Genomic DNA, 17,640 nt, shown 5'->3' with positions numbered 1-17,640 from the left:
ACTTTCTTTGGTCTTGAGTGATCGAGGCAGGTTCTGGATGACTTTCATATTAGGAATTAAAAAATAGCTCCACTTACATCATTTTGACTTCCAACTATTAAATCATGGCGATTTCAACGTTTTTTTTTAATGTTATCACTAAGTTAAGGTTTCTGTCACCGTCTGCTCCTGATAGGGTTTGAGAAACAATGGGAAACACTTAAGAATTAAATAGCACAGTTCACCTGACAGAAACAGCAGGGTAAGTGCGATTGTAGCTTCAACTGAGTTGATTATCATTCTTGGGTAAAATGTTGGCTTCAAGTTTCCCTGAAGTCAAGCCAGAGAAGGAATATCTTGCAAGTGTGGGCAAGTTTGCACGGAGCAATCCTAATACTGAGTATCTGGGAGCTCAGCCTCTCCTTGAGAGGACACCTTCCTTCGCTGCCTGCCAAGCGGGTAGTCCCACCTGCACAAAGCCCCAGAGAATGGGAGGAAGGAGTCACCACTTTCCTGAGATGACAACAAAACACCTCCAAACATCCGCCCAAATGACAGGACAGAGCTAGAGAGCAGAGCGAGAGGGCCTGGAACCCAAAACTCCAGTTCTCCAGGGCAGGATGCGCAAATGCTCTATCGGTCCATTAGGTCTGACTTTTCAAAAGCAGGCTCATCACACAATGTCCAAAATTCAGATAATTCCCATAAATGACGAAGTCCCAGCAACCCCAGTTGCTATTAGCAGAGGCTGCCTTTTATTAAGCATTTCTCGTAGGTCATCCATGCACTCGCTCCATAATGACAATAAGTGTTAGACAGTGATAATAAGGATAATGGCGTTTATTAAGAGCTCATGGCTGCCGGCACTGTCCCATTTTCTCCATGTACTTTCAAGCCTCTCCACGACCCCATGGAGTAGGTACCTTGATCCCAATCTTACCAGTGAGGAGGTTGAAGCACAGAGTTATTTTATGGGGCCACCATGGGTATTGACTTGGGGTGGGGGCGGTTCTGACAAGAAGCTAGACAAGAGTTCTCTCTCCCAAGCCATGCTCTTTCTTTTTAATAACTTTACTGAGCTATAATTCATATTCTCTGCAGTTCACCCATTTGAAGTATACAGTTAAATGGTTTTTCATATTCACAGAACTATGCAACCATCACCATAATCAATTTTAGAACAGTTTCATTACTTCAAAAGGAAACCCTATACCCTTTGGCTGTCATCTCCCAACTCCCGCCCCACCCCCCACCTTCCTCTCAGGTCTAGGTAACCATTAATCTTTGTCTCTAAAGATTTGCCTCTTCTGGACATTTGATATACTTGGGATCCTATGATATATGGTCCTTTATGACCAGTTTCTTTCACTTAGTGTCATGTTTACAAGGTGCACCATGTAGTGGCATATATTAATACTTCATCTCTTTTACTTCCCAAATAGTTCTCCATCTTGACCACTACCCTATAGACTCCTTTTAGAGCCTGGCATATTACTGTCACATTACACAAGAGAAACTTGAGGCTCAAAGCAGTGGGATAAATTATTCAAGGTCACACCAACAGCCAAAGGCAGACCTGGCATCTGCTGCTCCTGAGACCAAGCTCTCAGTCCCCTGCTCCCCTCCGCCCACTCTGGTCTTTCCCTAGAGAAGTCCCCTAGACCAGGGAGATTCACCACATGTGTCCCTGAAAGTCATGGACTCTTCTTCCTCCCATGAAAGTCAATATAGTAATGATTGGGAAAAAAATGGACTTTAGACTTAAGCTCAGGATGAACTTGTGACTTTAGACGAATCACTTAACCTCTCTATATCTTGGTTTCCACATTTGTAAAAGAAGCATAAGGACGTCTGCTTCTTAGAGTTCGGAGACACTGCGTGTCAATAATGCTGCCAGGTGCCAAGGTCCTCTTAAGGCCTAATCAATACTACCACTCTATGGCGTAATACTTCTTGAGGCTGGTGCAGAGGAACAAAGGCTCAGCTGGAGGAAGAGGGAGGAAAAGGAGAAAGAAACAAAGCTTTGGCTGTGTGGAAATGCCGCCAATAATTCCATACCTTCAGCTCTGGGGGAAACCAACAATGTGGATGATTTGCCAGCACAACTTGATGCACACAAAGCTCTCTGGAGAGACCCCAGGGATGTGCTGAATTGCCTTCCCTCCCTGCAGTTTCCCTGAGGGCGCCCTCTTGTCCTCTGCACATTTCCACCCCTGTCATCTGATGCCAAAGCATTCAAGAGCTTTTGTTGGGGGTAGAGATTTCAATACATTCCTAGGAACCCTAAATAGCCTAAAACAGTAACCTCAATACAAGCATGCCAATTACATATTCAACCACATTTATTTCTGCATCCATCCCCCTTCACGCAATTAGGGAAGATAAGTATTAGGCTCAGGATTCACAGTAGGTTTCTGAGTTTTGAAATGAAATCATTTATAATTAATTGAAAATTGTCTTTCTCAAAAGTAATGTAAGCCTATTTTTAAGATCTTCCTGACAGACCCTGTATCAATTTGGAAGCTGTAGATATAAAACAAGAGCTATGGAAAAGGAACAATTAAAACATGCTTTTTCATGGGGAATGGAAGGGGGGAGGTTAATTAATATTACAGCTATAAAAGGACAAGTTGTTTTAGTCACTAAATGGATTTTTTTTCCCTCTTGCCAAAAAAAAAGCCTTTTATTCTCTAATTCAGGTAATGTACATCTATCAGTAAAATACAATGGTTCTACTTCTGGCTTTAGAGAATTCATTCCTTGTCAGTAACTTTTTTTTTTTAAGTTGTTCATGCAGAGGAAACAGGGGGAGGTGAGCAGATCTGAGGGTATTTTTAGATGGTTTCGCTGAAATTTAAGAAAACTGCTCATACCAGACCTAAATCATTGATCCACCCAGTCCAGGACTCCTTACACATTAATCTAAAATGATTATATCTTGAAAAATGGAGAGTGAGGGAAGCAGTACATTAGCAAAGACTCCTTGGCACCTCCCAGGATTTTGAAAATGACATGTTCATTGAATCAAACAGTAATTCATAAGAATCTCTTACGATGAAGAGCAGAGGGGGTGGGGAGAGAATCTTCTCTGAACTCACAGAATTTGGATTAGAGATTCTTCTTACTTTTACTGAGTAACTTCACAAGGTGGGGGTCACTGATGAACCATGCATGGCCAGCAACCATGACTTGGGTTATTCCCTACTCCAATGTACATGTTGGCTTGGCTATGAGACCTGGCTTTTGTTGGCAGGACTTCAGCCAACTTGAGGTAAAGAGCGGTTTATCTTCTTGAAATGCTTGCTTTGGGGAGACACCTTTTCAAAAAACCAGCCACCACACTGTGAGAAGCCCAAATGGAGCACACAGAGGAAAAATAAGACCCTCACTGAGTGTCCACTGAGCTCTCCACCAACAGCCAACATCAGCTTGCCAGCCATCTTGGCTGAGTGAACCACCTTGGAAGAAGATCCTCCAGCTTCTGTTGAGCTTCTGCAGAGAAACCACACTAGCCAATTCTCCAAGGAACAGAATGAACTGATCCTGCTAAATCCCGTCCAAATTGTGGAATAATGAATAAATATCATGTTAAGCCACTATTTAGGACTGGTTCATTATGCAGCTTTAGATGACCAAAAATAGCATTTTGAGCATTGACTTGTGAACCAAGCTCTGCTTCCTCAGCTCAGTATCCACCTTTCTGGGCCATTGAGAGGAGAGTGTCTACCTTGGACCTGTGCCAATAGGTTGAGCACGCTGGCTCTTTCCCTGCTGTTCCCAGTAAAGCAATCCTTTCATTTATTCAGCTCTTTCTAAATGCCAGGTACTGCAGTACACTACAGGTTTTATATATATATGTGTGTGTGTGTGTGTGTGTGTGTGTGCGCACGTGCATGCGTGCATATAGACATACAGAATTTCATTCTGTTTCTGTAATGGCTCTTTGAGAAAAGAATTCTGTACAACAGGTGAGGAAATTGAGACTTGACCAAGTCACTTGCCCAAGATGTTCCAGTCAATGAGTGGTACAATAGGGATTCCCGTCACTCCTACCAGAAAAGTGTCAGGAAGGCATTGCTGAGCTACCTCCTTAGCATGGGCTTGACACTTCTTTTATTCTTTTCCCTTTGTCTTTATGAGTTTATCTACTTTTAATTTTATTGTACTGTGGCTAGAACACACAATCTGAGCTCTACCCTCTTAACAATATTTAAAATGTACAAACATTATTACTGATGGAGGGTACAATGTTCACAGCAAATCTCTGGAGCTTATTCATCTTGCTTCACTGAAACTTTATGCCAGTGGATTGGCCTTGCATTTATTCATTAGCAGGGACAGAAAGCATCTACTAAATTTCTATAGTCTTTAGCCTTTGTCCTTCCTACCTCCCAAGCATACTTTTTTTTTTTTAGATGTAAATGCCAAACACCAGGCAATTTCTCTCTTCTGCAGAGAAAGGCCTAGAAACCCATTCTCAAACACCTCTCAGGGATTCTCACCTCTGCTTTTTCTCCTTTACCACCCACCCACCTTAGCTCCATTAGAGAGTGGAGTCACCAATGGGAAACGCACCAATGGGAAACACCCAAAGCTATGTCTCTTCATAGCCTTACTCCATCTTCACAGGGGTGGGAGACAACTAATGGCAGCACTGGGGTACGCTTGGGTCCCAGAGACCAGTCCCCACTCTTGGTGAGGTAGGCAGGATCACATGATGCTTCAAGAACGTGCCCTGAATTGGCATCAAGGACCTTATAGTGTCCTTTACTTTTTTCCTTCTACACCCACACCACCACTTAACTGTAGGTCTAATACATACCTCTGAGATGAAAAAGTCCAAAAAGAAGATTCCAAAGGAAAAAGACACCAGGGTGGACTAGTCTTGTCAGCCCACTGGTATGACGATGGCTTTTCAGTATGGGAAAGTTTTGAGCAGCAGAATCTTTATGTCCTTTGATATATGTTATATGCTTACAAATACTAAGAACAATAACTACAAAGAGACAAAAGAGGGAAAGACTGGAGGGGAAAGTGGGTTGGGGTCTTAGGAAGAAGAACGCATATGGAATTCTGTTGAACGGTTACAACTTGCTGCTAACACTCCTCCTATTCAATACTTGGCTCCTCTCACATTGTTCGTTTGTCTGTCTGTCAGCCCTGATAACTAATGAGCTCTTAGAAAACAGGGATCCATCTTAGGTAAATTTGCAACTCCATTTTATACAGAGCCAACATATACGTCTTTTGAATGATTGTAAACGAATGAACAATTTTTCTTAATTACTATGATTCTCCTCATTTCTGGCATCCTGGCCCTGTGTCCAAATCTCTTGTTCTGCCTCTTCAGCTTCTGTGGGTGATAAATCATGATATGACAAGAAGACATTGAGAAAATTATATTTGGCCAGGAGACAGAATCCCACACCTTGAATCCTGCCTTTCTACAAACTCCCTGTTCAAGGAACCCAGGAAGAGTCATGCAGAGAGCAGTAAAAAATCATGAGAATTTTGTTTCAACATCAGTCTTTGTCTTCAGTTCCTAATGAGCAAAGCTGGACAATGTAAAGTTCTTGAAACCACAGCTATGAAGGGGTAAGGCAAATCCATTGGTAATCACACCAAGACCAAGAGAAGCCGGAGAGGTAGGGGTTAAGTCTCAGTGTTATCACTGCTACAGCTTGAGTTCAATCCCTAGCCAGGGAACTAACCCACATAAGGTGCAGCAGACCTCTCCTGTCTCTCCTGTTGCTCCCCTCAGCAGTGTTCAGTTAAAAAAAAAAAAATCCGCTTGTGCTTGTTCTACTTCCCGCTCTGTCTCTGGTGAATCTTCTCACCCCCCCCCAACCCTGCACCTCTGGCATACACCCCAGTTCTTTGATGCAAACAACAAAAAAGAGAGAGAGAAGCTGGAGAGTAGAGTTTACCCTTGCTAGTTGGTCTTGTGGCCAACTCCGGGCACTCCTAGAGTATTTACCAAATGGACATAGTCTTTCTTTGTGCTCCCACTTGAAGAAGAAAGCAAGGAAAGGACATTCTAAGAGAAGCTAGAGAATTCCAGAGACACTATTGCCACATGTAACCCAGGGCTTTTCACCTTTATTTACTAGGAAAGAGGTCCTAACCTCTGGCACTGTGGGGCAGTAAATGGCCTTAATCCTATATCAGCATTCCTCCTTGAGGGTAATTAAATTTGGGCCTGGAAGTAGGACTGGGGATTTGAACTTCCCTTAGAGGCCAGAGTGGCTCTCAAGTGTTTTCCCTCCTGAGACTGACCTTATTTAGACCTGTGACACCAGGCTCTACAGATTCTGGTTTTCATGGAACTACTGTATCCCAGCCTTCTTGACAGCGACTCTTGGTGTATGTACCCCATGCTCCCACAGTGTCCTCTGTGTTTCTAATCTTAGAAAAAGGTCCAGGACTTTTCTTCCAATGAATTTTGGGCTCTTCCTGTATCCACATCCTTCTTCTCGTGTTCTCCTTGCTAGAGGTAGGTATCAATCAATCAATCAAGACATACATACATAATGAAAGCAACACAATCCCTCTGCCTCCAGGATTTTTTTTTTTTTTTAGATTTATTTATTTATACAATAGCTGTGGTATAGGCCAGAAGTTCAGGAGGGTGAGAGGATTCGCCAGAGACAGAGCAGGGAGCAGAACAGGCAGACAGACTGAAAGCACTGCTGAGGGGAGCAGGGTGCAAGACAGGAGAGGTCTGCTGTGCCACGTGGGTATCTCCCTAGTTGGCCGGGAATTGAATCCGCACTGCAGAGGCCTGCAGACAGCTTCATAGCACTGTGCTCAACCTGTTGCACCACCAGGGAGGCCCTGCCTCCAGTTGTAAGTGTGATTTTTGGGACTTTGAGCATATGACTTTCTTGGGCTCTACCTTTTTATGATATTTTATGTCAATTTGAATTCACTTAAAAGTTCTGAAAGATTTGGGCCTCCCTGGTGGTGTAAGGGGTTAAGACACAACCTACGAAGCTATCCACAGCCACTGCAGCACGAGTTCAATCCCCAGCCAGGAAGATACCCACATGGTGCAGCAGACCTCTCCTGTCTCGCCCGCTGCTCCCCTCAGTAGTGTATTTCAGTAGATCTGCCTATTCTGCTCCCCACTCTGTCTCTGGTGAATCCTCTCACTCCCCACATCTCTGGCCTATACCCCAGCTCTTGAATGCATAAATAAATAAATCTTAAAAAAAAATTCTGAAAGATTTAAGCCTTCAAGGAAAGAGGCAGAGGCACCTCTCCTTATACATCACACCCTTCCCCATTTCAAGCACTGGGGTAAGGACAGGCATTTGATGTGCTGGGAGCCTGCCTTTCCTGTGAGGTCCTGCCTCCAAAGCTGTCTCTAGAGTACTGACTAATGGCTGACGAGATTTAGCACTGAGTTTCTACTCAACATTAAGCAAAGTCAAAATTCAAATGCATCAATCGCTTAACTAAAAGCACATTTCACAGGAAGACACAGACAACTGGAGTGCAATGCCGAGCAAAGATGCCCTGGCAGATGTCTGATGAAGACCCTGCTCTGTGTTGCTTTCAGAGTCCTCGTAAGCAGGCAGCCTGGCAGCCCATGGCCCTGTTGGAGAGAGGAGATCCCGTCACTTGCAGGAGCCAGAATTGAGGATGGGAAGGCAGATTGTCCACTGCAAAAACACGGCCACACATCCCAGTGCTGCGTGAAACGAGCACGCTGCTCTCCCCCAAAGCCTCACAGATGGGTCGGGAGCTCCGTATTACACGTCAGAAGCAAATAGGCCTTTTCCCCTGTGTCCAGTGGGTCAGCTCTGCCTTTGAATTTCTGAGATCTGGAAAGCTCGTGGAGCTCCAAGTCATCAATTCACTCATTCCTTGAAATTAAGGGCAAAGAAGAAATTAAGAAAGAAGACTGAGGCTTGTAGGCTAGCAGGATAATGTGCCTTGATGCCCCCAGCCCCTCTCATGCAGACATTGCGTGGGTGTTTTGTGCTGCATCATTGCTCTTACCAGATCTTCCAGAGAATGCTCTTATCCTGGGTTACCAAGGATAAGTGAATGCTTTACCTAAGCCCACAGAACAAGATATGGGAGGCCCCAATTTTCTCCCACACCCCACTTTCCAGGCTCATGTTTGTATTATTTTATCCTGGTGTTCACACAGAAGAATGGGACATCTGAGTGTGAAACAATGAAATACACCTTCTCGTTCATAAACCAGAATAGTCTACTCAGTTACAAAGCTTGTTGTGGTGCCAAACATGGGGGTAGAAACAAGGACAGGGATAAGCGCCAGAAGGAAGGGTTGAAGAGTTTGTAAGGACTCCCCAAAGGAAGAGGTAGCCCTTGAGAACAGTCCTGTAGAGAAGCTATACCTGGCACTAGAGGCTGCCCAAGCCTTCCCCCCTACCTTGGCTCCCATGTGTGGGTCTGCTGTCATTGGGGAGGGTCACAGATACTCAATTCTGTAAAAAGCAGCCTTTAAAAATAAATTGCAATTCTTGGCATGTGTTGCAATACTTCCGCTGTTCCAAACTTAATACTGAAGCCACCCACAGTACCACAGTCTGAGCCAAATACAGTAAAGGAAACAAGCCTTTGGGCAGAAGGCCCACAGGAGCCGCACTCAGCACCCAGGTAACAAGGGACAGAGAAGCGCCAATGATGTGGTACTGATGGATGCATTACAGCCTGGCAGCCCTGAGCTGCCCACTCCTGCCTTCTGAGAATATAACTCTTCTGAGAATATAACTTCTCATGAATATAACTCTACACACAACAGGAAATCTACCCCTTGGCACTGGGAACTTCCGACTCCCGGGGAGACAGTGCCCAGGTTTCACTGGTGGATCTAATCTATAAAGCTCTGATGACAACAAAGAATAAGACTTCCTGAAAGTCTCTCTACAATCCACAGTGCCCTGCAACTGCCCTTGAATCTCTACTTTCTTATATAATTTGCTTCAGTCAGTCCTTGAAGGGCACTCAGTGACTGATGGTGAAACAGTGAGAAGCTGGGAATATCCCCAACCTATCGCTGTAGAACTTGGCTTAATTCTCATGTCTCCATCAATTTTTGCCATTACTCCAGATATCTTAAAAGAGGGAAAAGAGAACTTTAAGAACTAAAATACTAAAATTGTTCCTTTCACTTGATTCCTGTTCCTAGAATCAGCCTGGAAGTTTCCTTTTGAAGGCTATTTTTGATCTCTGAAGATGTGACTGGCTGCCGAATTATAGAAAATCAGAATACATTAGCCGGTATGCATACATCTTAGCAATGGCGTACACCTGAGGAAAAGATTTCTGCTCTTTGATTTCACTAGATGGTTTTCAGCCACTTTCTCTACAGAAAGCAATGTTTTCTGTCCATTAAAAAAATCAGATACTCATCTGTTAGGCTTTCTTTATTTTACCTATGGTTTGGGCTTCAGTAGGTACTGAAACACTGGAGAATTCCAAGCCAGATTTTGGAACAACATTAAAGTTTTGCTATGGTTGTGGTTTGAAGGAACCTCCTTTATTTGAGGTCGAGAAGCTCAAATTTCCACCTTTCTCTACTTCCTCACTGGAGTACTTCTGTGGTATCTTCTGAGGCAGCCTCTTGAGAGACCTCTCAGATCCTCAGGACTGGTTAATAGCTCTTTTTATAGTATCTGGCTTGCTAGGAAATAAATTTATAGATATTGAGAACCCAATTTTTAGAATCAGACTGACCTGGATTCAAATCCTGTTACCGCTGGCAAGTTACTCCATCTTGCTGAGTCACTCTATAAAGTGATACCTACTGAGAATTAATGTAAGTTGTGTTCTTTGTCTTTCAACAAGTTCATTGAGCTGGAGACATAAAGGAGACAAAAGTATCCCACAGAGCTCATGCAATAAATGCTCAGTCAATAATACCAAACTACTGTCATTTTTGAATACCAGTTCCTCCCCCATGACCTCTTCTAGTGTCTTTCTCCCTTTATTCCAGCCTGCTCTAGACACCCTGGTCTTCCTCCTGCTCACTGCTCAAAGACTTCACCATTATAATTCTTTCCCTCCCATGTCTTCCTGTAGTAGATCCTTTGTTATAATTTGAAAGTCAGTTCAAATGAATTTCATTAGACAAGTAGTTCTTGACTTCCATGGCAGTTTCAAACATGACATCTTGTATTAACTTCTTCTTGATATGAAATGAACTTGTGTACTTAGACTTTTATAGCCTCCACAGCCCCCAGAATGTAAGCTCTGTGAAGGCAGACAATTCATCTGCCTTTTTAGCTACTACATCCCCTGTACCCTATAAAAGTACATCGCATATTGTGGGTACAGAAAGAATATGTGTTGAGTAATACAATAGTAAGTTTCCAGATGTTGTTTCAGTTTATTAACAGTTTTCCCAAGTCATTTTACTTCCTACTAGAGGAACATTTACATCCCCAGTTTCATGAGTTCAAAATACCATGAGAACCATAAAAAGAAATTATGATTATAGCTTATTTAAACATAGGAAACAGAGCCCCAGGGATGTAATGAGGCAAACAGCATTTTTTGATGACAGAGCCTGGACAGAAGCCCAGAGGTCCAAAGGTAGAGACATGTGGTCATATATGATTCCAGCTGTGAGCTTGCTCTACTGAACCTGTGCTTCCTCTGACCCTCTAGATTGGTAGAAAGAGATCCGTGTTTGAAATCACACCAACTATTTTCATAGGAGTTAGATAGGTTTTAGGGTGATGATGAAATTATGCCTCTAAAACCAAAGAAAGAAGAGACAGGATCAGAGAAGTCACCTGAGCACAGAATCCAAGCAAAAAATATTTACTCCTCAGTTGCCATGAGTGAACAGGACCTCAGATAAGGAGTTACAAAATGTGATCATTGGAAGTATGCATTGAACTCTACTCTGATTGATAATAATAGAATCTCAGCATGGAAAGAGACCTGTATGACTCATCTAACCATTCATTCTCAGATGCTTCATACCAATTACAATAGGTCTGCCTCGAAGTCATTGGTCTTATTTTAAATATCTCCACTGAGGTAGAACTCAGTGCCTTCCAAGGAAGTTCATTCTGTCTTCCAACCACTTTGACTGTAAGAGAACACTCTTCGCTACACTGAACCTAAAATTCACTCCTCTAAATTCTACTGATTCTAGTTTTGCCAGTTTTGGATATCTAAAGGCAACTGTCATGTCATTCCTGCATTTTCCTTCAGTTATTTTTCATATGGACTATTTCATTGATATAGGATTTTCTTGCTGATCGCTCTCTCTCTTCACATAGTTAAATGTAGGTAGGTATCAGATGTAGAGAAGCCAGGACTGTCCTTGCTATGGAGATTATATTTAATGTAGCTAAGCTGAGCAATCACAGCTATGCCCCATTCCACTTTCAGCCAATTAAAATGAATTCAGCAGTATTGCCTACCCAGTTCCCAATCCTTTCCAATCCTGCTAAGGAAGAATTTTTGCCTATTTTAGGAGAAGTAAGTTGACATACATAATAAAGGGATTGAAAGAGGGGTAAGTAGGGCCTCCCCGGTGGCCCAGCAGTTGTGTGCTGGGCTGCGAAGCTGCCTGCAGCCTCTGCAGGGCCAGTTCAATCCCCGGCCAGCCAGTGAGGGTCCCACATGGAGAGAAGACCTCTCCTGCTGCCTGCTGCTCCCCTCAGCAGTGTGCTTCTTCAGTCTGCCTGTTCCCCGCTCTGGCTCTGGTGAATTTTCTCACCCTCCTGCACTTCTGACTGTACCCAGTGCTTGTATAAATAATAAATAAATAAATCTTAAAAAAAAAGGGGGGGGTAAGTAAAAGAGAGATCAATATGTTTTTATAGCCTGAAAAGACAACAAATATAACTCTTAGATGCTATGAAAAATAAAGTGGTTCCCAGAGAGAAGGGAGTCAGGGAGAAGGGGATAGAAGGTAGGGAACATGAGTGTATTGGTACAAGAACTCTTGTAGAAAGTGAGGTGTGTGCACATGTGGAAGTGTGAAAAAATCATATAGTTATCTAAATGAATGGCAAATCAACAAAATATCATTTAAAAAATTTGTAGACTCGTTATCAAGGAAGAGATTTTTGGAGCTGAGGTTTATAAGAAACTGACACTGGAGCAGCTACAGGGAGTAAGGGAACTGGAGAGAAAATAAAAGTGATGATGCTAAGTGACAAGGTGGCTGAATAATGGGGTTCCTTTTGATGTTTTATAAGAAATTCAAAGAGAAAATTTCTATTGCTTTGAGTTATTTTAGTTGTTACACTCTGTTTCCTTGAATGTGATACTCTACTTCTGTGACAGATCATGGGACCATATGGGTCATTGAATTTATTAGGTCTTGCCCATTAAAAATTAATCCTATAATAATTATAATAATTTTTATTCAGAGTGATTTTACTCTGTTCCATGAACTATGTTAGAGGCTATACATTTATTACTATCTAGTTCTTATAACACCCCTTTGAGGTATTGGCTAGTATGATTCTCATTTTTCAGATGAGGAGGCTACAGAACATAGAGAGGTAAAAGAAATGTTCAAAAATACTTCAGAGAGTAATGACATAGTTCTCAGAACCATGTCTGCCCAACTCTAAATCTCATACATAATTTCTTAACCCCTGGACAGAACGGCCTCCATGGTTGTCCAGAAAGCAAATAGCAAGAGAGAGACAGAGCTATGAGTCTGGAATCCTGGAATCTTCTGATGCTCCCAGGAGATCATCCTACCTAAAGTTTGTCTGACAGGTTGACAGTTCACCACTGATTCGAGAGTGAGATCAGAGCCAAAATCAAAAGCACTAATTGAGATTTCGGGCATGCTCTTTAGAAAGAGATCCAAACTTTCACAAACTTCAATTTCATTTCCCCCAATGTTGATTACACAATTTTAGCCTGTGGGTAATTTTTTCCCTTGAGCACATCAATTCAGAAAACTTAAAAAAGCAAAACTAGGCTCACCAAAATGTAATTGATAAAGCTAACTCTTTCCTAGCTGACTTTATGGTTTCAGCTAAAATGCAAACTAAACTGAATTCCATAATGGACTATATTTCATAATAATTGTAGTCTATTTGTATGCAAATAGCTGAACGGCATCTCTCAATTTCAGGCTCTAGCTATAAACTTACATCAGTTTTGTGTAGATTCTAATTATGCATCTAATATAATAGGGATTGAATCAATGAGAAATTCTGACATCAGTTTGAGAGTTAACACTCATTATTCACTATTTGAACCTTGGGTTCAAGAGATATGTTTTTCTAATAAAATGCGTTGGGTTGTACCATTATTTTAGTAACTGTTTAGTTTGAAACAGGTTATTTAATTTCTCTGAGCCATAGGGTTATAAAAATGGAAATAATAATGTCTCTGTTACAGGATTATTGGATAATTAAATAAGATGATGTATATAAAGTACTCAAGACAATGTTTGGATCAATAAAATGCAATTTTTCCTGTTCTCTGTTGCCAGATCACCCTAACAGTCATTCGGTACCTCAACTGTCCAAATTCTAATAATTTCCTCATAATTCATTAACTTACTATAAACACCCTACAAAAGGGGTTCCTCCATGACTCCAGCCTAATGTTTAATAAAAGGACAGACACAACATGCTGTAGCAATTGAAAGAGCAGGAGGCATACTCATAGGGCAGGGCCACGGAGACACACAAGGTCAAGGTCTGCTCTGGGTCGACAGCCTGCTTATCTAGTCTCAGGACATCTTCAGGCATGAATGATGCCCGCCCCATCGTGTATTTCTAAGGACAAGGGCCATGGAAGGAAGAAAACATTCTTTACAAGAGATGTTTATTTTCCCATTAATAAAGGGAAATTACTTTGTTGGTTGGGAGCCCAGATTTTAAATTATTCCCATGGCTGTATCTAAAACCAATTCAATATTTTAAAACTCAAATTTATTTGGTATAATAGACTTGAAGATGTCAGATCTTGTGACATGACCAGTCATAAACTATTCCATGAGGACAAAATGGGGCATACTGGGGGGAGTGGAAAAAACAAAATTGTAATCATTTATGTCCAGGGGAGTAAGTAAGTGTCTGGGGCAACTCAGTTTCAGAGAACAGAAGAAAATTCATCCAAATGGGAGGAAGATGCTCACTGTGTTTGTTGACAGTATAGTATGATTAAAGGAGGCCAGGCTTTAGAATTGGATAAACCTTGGCTCAAATCCAGGTTCTACCCCTTTTCGTATGGATAATGTGAGGAAGTTATTGACCTTACCAGCCCTCCAATTCTTCATCTATGAAATGTATAATATTAATTTAATTACGGGGAGTTGAACAAGTAAACCATTTGACTCAATGCCTCCTATGTAAGTGCTCCATAAACAATGACTATTGTTATTTTATTGTTGTTCATGTGTTGGCAGCTACTACATGCTAGCTCCTCCAATCTCTTATCTCCGATGTTATAATTAACATACCCATATTACATATGAGAAAATTGACCCATATGTCCAATGCCACATAGTTAAGAAAAAAATGAATTGCATTTGGAACGTAGGTCTGGCTGATTTCAAAGTCCACATTATCTCCACTGCCTACACAGATATTGGAGAAGTAAAAGGCCTCATGAATAAGAGGCAGGCTGATATCAAAAAAGGACTTCCTCTTGTGAAAGTAAGAGATAACAGGACATCCTGACAGGTGAGTATGTTGAACCCAAAGGAGAAATCATTTCAAAGATCTAGATAAACAGGCTGACAACAGGACTGTATTCAGGAATCTAAGAAAGGTGATCCCAACCCTTAAGGACTCAAGGCGACTGTCGAACTTAGACTCTCAGAGCTGTTTCGGTCCCAGGGTGGGTGGAGGTAGGTTACCTGTTAGCCCACTAGAGTTCTTAAAATCCCTGTTGACAGCAGGATTAGACTCAGGTATGGGCTGCCACCAGCTGAGCCACAGGTGGGGCTCAAGTAGCTCCAGCTGTCTGTCAGGAGGAATAGAGCAGAAGCAGGAAACCAGGCAAGTCCTGACATCAGCACCAAGTTGATTGGCACCATTTTTTTTTTTGACTTTGCAGTTTCCCTGAGATCATGCAGACACAGTCTTAAACCTGTCAATTCCAGAGACTCCAGATTTACACATGTGCACTGCACTGTCATTCTCCAAGTGTAAGGCTGCAAAATGTAATGTTTCTTTCTCAGTATAACTATCCACTGTTCCATGACCTTAGGTTTAATGACAGCTGCTTCTCTAGCCTCTTCAACTTAGTGGGTACCTTCTCCCTAAGCATCCACAATTCTGGAAGGTATCTAAAATGCCTTGGTCTATGACTTGCTTCCATGACCCATGACTTCAGGGTCAATGCAGGATCAGCACATGGCAGGAACAGATGAAGTCACTACCCTAACCCTCACTGCATCAGATATCACCGACCCCAACACTTGTTTTAATTTGCCCTAGAAAATCCTCATTACCATGCCCCAGTTGGTAACTACCAAAGGGTTAGATTTAACCTGTAAAACTTATCAGAGAGATAAGTTTATCTTTCAACAATCAGAAATTTAAAATTAACCTCTCTTGGTAATTATATGAAGAAATGCCCAAAATATATTGGAATCTCAAGACAAGTTAAAGCAAACACAAAAATATATCATCTTGTAAGAAGAAATAAGGAGTCCTGGATTCTTACATTAGCTATATAATTGAATTCCCCTTCTATGAGTACTTTCTCTGTGCCAGGATCTATATGATGACCCTTACATATATTGTCTCATACATAATATATATATGAGTCTTAATACTTATAACAGATTAAATAGGAACTTTATTATTCCTTTGTTAGATAAACAGATGTTGGATGAATGGGCTATGCAGAAATACTTTGTAAAGACTGTGCAAGTTCATCAGAGGTAGGGATACGATCTCCAAACCCAGGTCCACCTAATTTTACAGCCTAGACTTGTTAGCCATTTTATACTATCTCAACTAGATATTGGAAGACAAAAGAAAAAAAAAGTTAAGTTGACAACAATGGGTATACCCTAGAATATTCTGAAGGCAGGTGGGAGCTGCTAAGACAGCAGCAGTTTCTGAAAGGCTTCATATAAATCTGCTGTCTTGGGGGCCAGAGAATAATAAAGAGCCATAACAATGCAGGACAATCACTTGCTACAATCCCAGTGGGACCAGGACATCAGAAAATCTCCCCTCGGGAAATTTTGTTACAGCAGTTGACTAGGAGATGAAAGAACAATTACATGGGCAAATAGCCCATTGATTCCCTCGCTCTGGCAGGTTCACTGATGACAGAAATTGTCTTTTCTCCATTGCCATGCACACAGCATGCACCCAAGATGGGAGGGAGGTTGAGCCGTGACAGCCAATGCCAACCCATCAGTTACAATGTAGATGCCGGTGCTGGAGGCCTTGTCATTCCCTGGACATGCTGCTGCCACCACTCTCTCCTTTTCTTGGCTCTTGGGTAGCTCAAGGGGGACGAAGCAGAGCTGACCCCAGAGGAGCCCACTTTTGCCCGAACAGCAATTTAACCTCTCAAAATTCTTGCAGTGAGGAAATTGTGGCCACTCCAGCATGAGCTCCCTCAACTTCCCTCTGTCTCTCATATTTTTTCCCTATTATCACCTTCCCTGCCTTTACCATACTCAGAGAAGTGCCTCCCCAACTGACAAATGCTACTGCCTCTTCCTGCAATCTGTTCTGCCTTTCTCCTGCACACCCATTATCACCTCCCTGTCTTAAAGAAAAGGGCGATAACTCAGGCAGTTAAAATTCTTCTCTAGCCTCAAAAACATATTTTCCCTTAAGCATGCAACCCTATTAAGATTTGCTATTTTTCCAACCCCTGACACCAAATGTGTGGGTCTCTTTCCTTACCCACAACCAATTCTCCGGCTCTCCACCCACCAACTGGGTCACGGTTCTATTCAATTCTGGCACTAACTACCCGGGGGCAGTTAGATCCCACAAGTTAAAGGGCTCGGTGCCACAAGACTGCCCACACTTCAGCTACCAATCACAAATCCGGGCCTCCTGTATTTCTAAACGACCTACTATAAACCAGGGTTTCTCATGACTTCTCCTTGGGTTCAATAAATTGCTAGAACAACTCACAGATTCAGGGAAACACTTAGCAGCACTGTCTTATTATGGAAGATATTACAAAGGATATAAATAAACAGAAGAGGCACACAGGGCGAAATCCAGAAGGGTGTCAGGTGCAGGGCCCCTGTGACCATGGAGTTTGGGGTGTGTTACCCTTGTGTGTTCACCAACCCAGAAACTCTAGGTGAGCTTTTATTTAGAGATTTTGTGAAGCTTTCCTGAAGAAGGCATGATTGATTAAATCATTGGTGGTTAATTTGGTTTCCCACCCTCCTTTGCCTCCTCAGAGGTTAGCAGGTGGGATTGAGATTTCCAGCCCTCTAGTTACACAGTTGGCTCTTCTGGCAATCATTCTGCATTCTGGAACTATCTGGGGGTGCTCCAAGATTCACTTCATTAATATAAACTCAGCTCTGGCTGAAAGGGGATCATTACAAACAACAAAGGACACGCCCCTTGCACTAAGGAAACTGAGTGCTTTGTAAGAAGTGTTACGAATGTTTATATGTTCTGCACGAGAAACTGAAGTAAGACCAGATAGGGGTTCCCCCACTAACCAAAAGTAAAGCTTTCCTAGGAAACCTTTCAG

Source organism: Talpa europaea, assembly GCF_964194135.1.
Source record: "Talpa europaea genome assembly, chromosome: 3".
NCBI classification, from domain to species: Eukaryota; Metazoa; Chordata; class Mammalia; order Eulipotyphla; family Talpidae; genus Talpa; species Talpa europaea.
This window is presented reverse-complemented; position numbering follows the sequence as displayed.